The following is a 6,130-nucleotide window of genomic DNA, read 5'->3' as shown; positions in this document are numbered from 1 at the left end:
CACCGACCCTCCAAAGAGTAACCCACCCAGACGCATTCCTCTACCTTATATTTACCCCTAACTAATGCACCTAACACTATGGGCAATTTAGTGTGGCCAATTCACCTGACCTGCACATCTTTGGATTATGGGAGGAAACCAGAGCACACAGAGAAAACCCATGTAGACACAGGGAGAATAGACAAACTCCACACAGTCACCCAAGGCTGGAATCAAACCCAGATCTCTGGCACTGTGAGCTAGCAGTGCTAACCACTGAGCCACTGCACCATGCACTGCCTCTACCATTTCCTCTGGCAGCTCATTCCATACACTCACAACCCTCTGCATGAAAAGGTTGCCCTTTAGGTTCCTTTTAAATCTTTCCCCTCTCGCCCTAAATCTATGCCCTCCAGCTTTGGACTCGCTACCATTGGAAAAAGACTTTGGCTAATCACCTTACCTACCTGGGATGGTCATAGTCAAGATTTTTTTTCATTCATTCACAGATCGTGGGGTGGCACGGTGGCTCAGTGGTTAGCACTGCTGCCTCACAGCGCCAGGGACCTGGGTTCAATTCCTGTCTCGGGCAACTGTCTGTATGGAGTTTGCACATTCCCTGCGTGGGTTTGCTCTGGTTTCCTCCCACAGTCCAAAGATGTGCAGGTTAGGTAAATTGACCATGCCAAATTGCCTGTAGTATTAGGTGCATTAGTCAGGAGTAAATGTAGGGGAATGGGTCTGGGTGTGTTGCTCTTTGGAGGGTTGGTGTGGACTTGTTGGGCTGAAGGGCCTGTGTCCACACTGTAGGGAATCTAATCAAACCACTAACTGGCCAATCCCAAGTTGCCCTTCAGAAGATGGTAGTGAGCAGCATCCTTGAACTGCTGCAGTCCATTTGATGCAAGCAGACCCACAAGGTGTTAGGACAGACCGAATGGGTACTGAGGATGGAGTAATATTTTCCCAAGTCTGGATCAGGAGTGGTTTGGAAGGCAACTTACAGGTTGTGGTGCTCCCGTGTCCTTCCAAATAGTAGTGACTGTCAGCTCTTCATATAAGGGATGAGGGGTGCCAGGCAGCCCATCACCATACTGACTGATTTTGCCCTTTTCGGGGTTAGTTCCTCCTGGAATGCGAGAAATGTAGGTAAAGGTCATTCTGCTAAAACGCATGTTTCATTAATGAGAATTTGTTATAACGCGATAGACAAATTGGGGACACTGTTTCTAAAGTGCAAAGTTTTTAAGTGTATTGGTTATGACCTGATTCTGGCCCCATTAGTTTAAATGGTGCTGCTGTTACATTTCTTTTTATAACATGGGATTGCATGAGAATGGAACTATCGTGTTATAGTAGAATCGACTGTATTAAGGAAGATGAAAGTAGGAGGTATAGCTGTTCCTGATGGTGCAAGTAGGGAAGTATCCTGACTGAGTGAGTACAATACAGAGGGCATGCAGGGTGTCAGAGAACATGTTGCAGGTATTAGTGAAAGCGGTATAGCATGAGCCGTGGTGGAAAGTAGGTGCAGTAGCATTAATAGAGTGAATGCCACGTATCAGCGTGAAGATGATGGCACTTACACTGGCAGAATAGAGAAGACATCAACCTTCTTCTTACAGTGCTGTCCTTGCCTCCATAGGCTGGGACTGCACTGATTCAACCTCAGACAAGGCTGGTCAGAAAGTTCTGCCTCAGCGTCAACCCTTCCAGCAGGAATTCCAGGTCCCTGTCTGCATGTGGGGTGCCACATTTCCATTGTAATGTCAGGAACCACCAAAGGCAGCTTCAGACTGTCAGTGACCGTCCAGGTACACAATGGATTTTTAAAGATAGTGCCAGCGCTAGGGATTATTAGTCAATTCGTGGACATCCTCGCAATGGCAAATTGCTCCAGGAACAGCAATTGATAAGATGAGGCTAGAATCAGATAAGAAGGATGCCATAGTGGCAGGGTAGAAAGAATCATAGAATCCCTAGAGTGCAAAAAGAGACCATTCAGCCCATCAAGTCTGCATAGATCCTCCGAAGAGCAACCCAGCCAGTTACAGTCCCCCTAACCTATCTCTGTAACCCTGCATTTCCCATGGCCGATCCACCTAACTTGCACATTTTTGGCCTGTGGGAGGAAACCAGAGCACCCAAAGGAAACCCATGCAGACACAGGGCGAATGCGCAAACTCCATACAGACCGTCACCCGAGGGTGAGAATTTAAACCAGGTCCCAAGTGCTGTGAGGCAGTAGTGCTGACCACTGAACCACCATGCTTCTTGATTGTTAACAAGGTGGGTTTGTTAAGATACCGATTGAAGATTGGCTAGGCCGTAATCCGAAAATCCCTCCAAAAAACTCAACACTCCTGATACTTACCCAAAAAAAGGTAAGATTCAGCCCATCACTTCAGTTTAAAACTTCATTACAGTGTTCCATTTCCAGTTCAGAATGCCTTGGACCAAGTCTTTTCTGGATTATCAAATGATGTTAAAATACCTAATCACAAGTTTCTGAACTGCAAAACATGGTGGATATATTATTTTTATCTGAAGCAGCAATTGATAAAACACAATAAAGTTGGAGTGAAAACCTATCCAAATAGTGCATCATGGAACAGTACAGCACGGGGACAGGCCTTTCATTCTTCATATTTTCACTCTCAAAGTGCTGTACTCAGAAAATGAGTTGCTTTGATCTGCTTAAAACATTTTTGAACAACTAGTGTGTCTGACCAATAGATTGTAAGACAGTAGAGGTTACAGGATAGTTATTCTCACCTCTCCAATTTCCAATTCACCTCATTGTTGCTAAAGCTGTTGGGAGCCATAGTGGTTCAATGTCTAACACAGTTCCTTCTACCTCGATTTAAGGCATGGTGTTCCTTCAAAGTGATCTGTGAACAAAGAAGTTGTGTGTGTTGTGTATAACCCCTTTTCACTTGCAAATCCTTCAATCTAAAAATAATCTGCAGCAAAGCATTAGTTTTAAACAAAGTAAAGGTTAGTTTATTACAAAACAGTACTGTAAGTTATTTAAGTAAAAATAATAAAGTTATGAACAAAAGAATAAATGCAGTTAAAGACATGAGATACCTATAAAGATGAAATTCAGTTCAATCCTTTAGAATATCATGTTGAGTCTGTGTTTTGTATTTGAAGGACTGGAGGTCTGCAGTGAAGGGTTAAAGGTGAAGAGCAGCTGTGATGTCTTCTGCAGTCAAATAGCTAGAGGTTGTCTTGGAGGTGGACTCAGTAGTCACAAAAGCTTCAGGGAGTCAATGAAGGTCCTTTTTCATTGCTGGTCCTGCTAGTTGGACTCTTTTTCAGCTGAACAGGAATGAATTCTTGGCACCTTTCTTAGTTAAACTCAGTGTCAGAGAGAAAATCTAACTCTGACGTGCCGAGACAACAAAGGCTGGTGCTGTCCTCACAGGTTCTACTTAGACCTCTACACATAATGGCTGTTACTGACCAAACTACTTTAAAGCTAAAAATGTCTGCTTTCCCAGACTGGCTCCTGTATTATATATTGTGTTGGGTCAGGTCTGGAGCATAGTTCCATCGATTGTCTTTTAGCCAGTGAAATGAACTTTCCAACTGTCTCTGCTCCATTAGGTAAGTGGCTCTGAAAGAGTTAATGATGAAGTTCCATTAGTTCCAGCCAAAGCAATGCTGTCACACAGTTTTTAGGTGGAGACAGTGAGTTCTACCCTAGCCTTTTTAAGGAATAGGAGAAAGTGAGGACTGCAGATGCTGGAGAATCAAGTCGAAAAGCGTGGTGCTGGAAAAGCACAGCAGGTCAGGCAGCTTCCGGGGAGCAGAAGAATCAATGTTTCAGGCATAAGCACTTCATTAGGAATGAGGCGACTGCCGTGGTGTGTGTGGCTGGAGAGGCCGCATGGCTAATGGTGTCCGAGAGGTTCTGGAGGCCGGGAGAAGGTTCTGGAATGATTGAGGAATCCCAAGTTTGGAGGTAAGTACATGAAAGTTTGGTGCACTTACGTTCCTTGATGTCCTGTACGGTGGAGAAAATGTGTTTGCTGAGTGTCTGGATTCTTCTCAGAATGAAGAACAGCAAAGGTCCTTTACAGGTCCGGGAGAGTGTGGCCCTGAGCTGGGACAGGGCCAACTGCAGAGAGAGTAGGTGGTAGTGCATGGCTGCGAGTGTGGAGCTTAGGTTCCGGTGGGAGAACCATTTCTGGAGCCTTTGGATTTGCTGTACGTAGTGGTTGTCCTGGTCAGGTCCAAATTGTGATGGTCTGAATGTAGTGTGGAGTCCATGCAGGATCAGTCGGTTCCGTAGGCAGGCGCTGAGGAAGGCAATATGGCTGTGGTAGTGGGTCTGCTTCAGGATTCAAAATGTCGACTCTCCTGCTCCTCAGATGCTGCCTGACTGACTGTGCTTTTCCAGCACCACACTTCCGACTTTTTAGACAATGGATGTATTCTGAGTCAATATTTTGGGCAAAAGCCCTTCATCAGGAACATGAAGGGTTTATACCTGAAACGTCAATTCTCCAGCTCCTCAGATGCTGCCTGACCTGCTGTGTTTTTCCAGCGCCACACTTTTCATGTCTGATTCTCCAGCATTTGCAGTCCTCACTTTCTCCTAATGCATGTATTTTGTACAGTTTCTGCGAGTCCTGAATAAAATGCCTGATGAAAGATGCAAGTTGTACTTATTGCTCTTGAACAATAAACCATCTTGTTAACAAAGACAAGTGCCTCTTCTCTTTACACTCACTAGCAGTCTGTCTTGCACAACTAATAACTAGACAGGCCCTAGACAGATTTGTCCAGGCTTCGCAAAGTGGGGGTGGAGTTACAAGCTGAAATTTAGGATCACAGGTTCTAAATCAGCAATGGCTCCCAAAGAGAACTGTCTGAATTATAGCAGCTGATTCCCAGCCCTCTCAGTCACCACTACTCCACTCCCATTTTTTTCACCAAGAAGCTGGGTGAGGTTGGAATGAAGCATTCACACCCATCGGTCAACAAGACTGTAAAACATAGGAGCAGATCACTCAGCCCATCAAGTCCACTTCGCTATTCAGTTACATCTTGGTTGATCTGATAACCGTCAAAAGCAAAAGCAGAAATTGCTGGGAACACTCAGCAGGTTTAGCAGCATTTGTGGAGAGAAAGGCTGCAGTCGTGGGTACAGTAGATTCTTTCTTGATTATATGTTTTTGGAGATAAGTCTCTTGATTAAACTTAAAATATAAGCCATAGCTATTAATTTAACCTAGGGCAGTGTTTGTAGAGGAATAAGATGGTGTTATTTTCTGGGTCTGTAGATTGTGAAGGAGCAAAAATGGCCTTTGCAGTGATATGTACTTCTTGTCAGATGTGGGAGTTTAAAGAGAGTTTAAGGGTTACTGCGGATTATATCTGCCATAAATGCTGTTGGATGCAAATCTTATCAGATCGTGTGGATCAGTTGGAGAGACGAATAGAAGCGATGAGGAATTTGCAACGGCTACAGTATGTGATGGATGGCAGTTATAGAAAGGGGGGATAGTCTTAGATACAGTCACATAGATGGGTTAACTCCAGGAAGGGTAAGAGAGGTAGGCAGCTAGAACAGGAGTCTTTTGTGGATATACCCATTTCAAACAGGTATGCTGTTTTAGAAAATGTAGGGGGTGATGGATTCTCAGGGGAACATAGCACAACAGCCAAATTTCTGGTATTGAGACTAGCTCTAATGCAACTAGGGGTACGTTAGCTTCCAAGAAATCAATTGTGTTAGGGGATTCTGTAGTCGGAGGTACAGACAGATGTTTCTGTGGCCAGCAGAGAAAAAGCAGAATGGTGTGTTGTTTCCCTGGTCCATATTGGAACCAATGACATTGGAAGGGAAAAGATTGAGATTCTGAAGGGAGATTACAGAGAGTTAGGCAGAAATTTAAAAAGGAGGTCCTCAAGGGTAGTAGTATCTGGATTACTCCCAGTGCTATGAGCTAGTGAGGGCAGGAGTAGGAGGATAGAGCAGATGAATGCATGGCTGAGGAGCTGCTGTATGGGAGAAGGAATCACATTTTTGGATTATTGGAATCTCTTTTGGGGTAGAAGTGACCTGTACAAGAAGGACGGATTGCACCTAAATTGGAAGGGGACTAATATACTGGCAGGGAAATTTACTAGAACTGCT

The 6,130-nt window shown here is 44.5% G+C and overlaps 1 long non-coding RNA gene across 1 annotated transcript in view; it reads right to left on the bottom strand.

Moving 5' to 3' along the window:
- Positions 1 to 3,057: 3,057 nt before the first annotated feature.
- Positions 3,058 to 6,130, bottom strand: part of LOC122554208 — a 24,129-nt gene continuing 21,056 nt past the window's right edge. The window contains exon 3 of the long non-coding RNA XR_006312930.1: positions 3,058 to 3,601. This is a non-coding gene — a long non-coding RNA (uncharacterized LOC122554208). The remainder of the gene's footprint in view (positions 3,602 to 6,130) is intronic.

This window comes from Chiloscyllium plagiosum, chromosome 11 (genome assembly GCF_004010195.1).
Source record: "Chiloscyllium plagiosum isolate BGI_BamShark_2017 chromosome 11, ASM401019v2, whole genome shotgun sequence".
NCBI classification, from domain to species: Eukaryota; Metazoa; Chordata; class Chondrichthyes; order Orectolobiformes; family Hemiscylliidae; genus Chiloscyllium; species Chiloscyllium plagiosum.
Note: the sequence above shows the minus strand (reverse complement) of the source record. Positions and strands in the feature narration are given on the sequence as shown.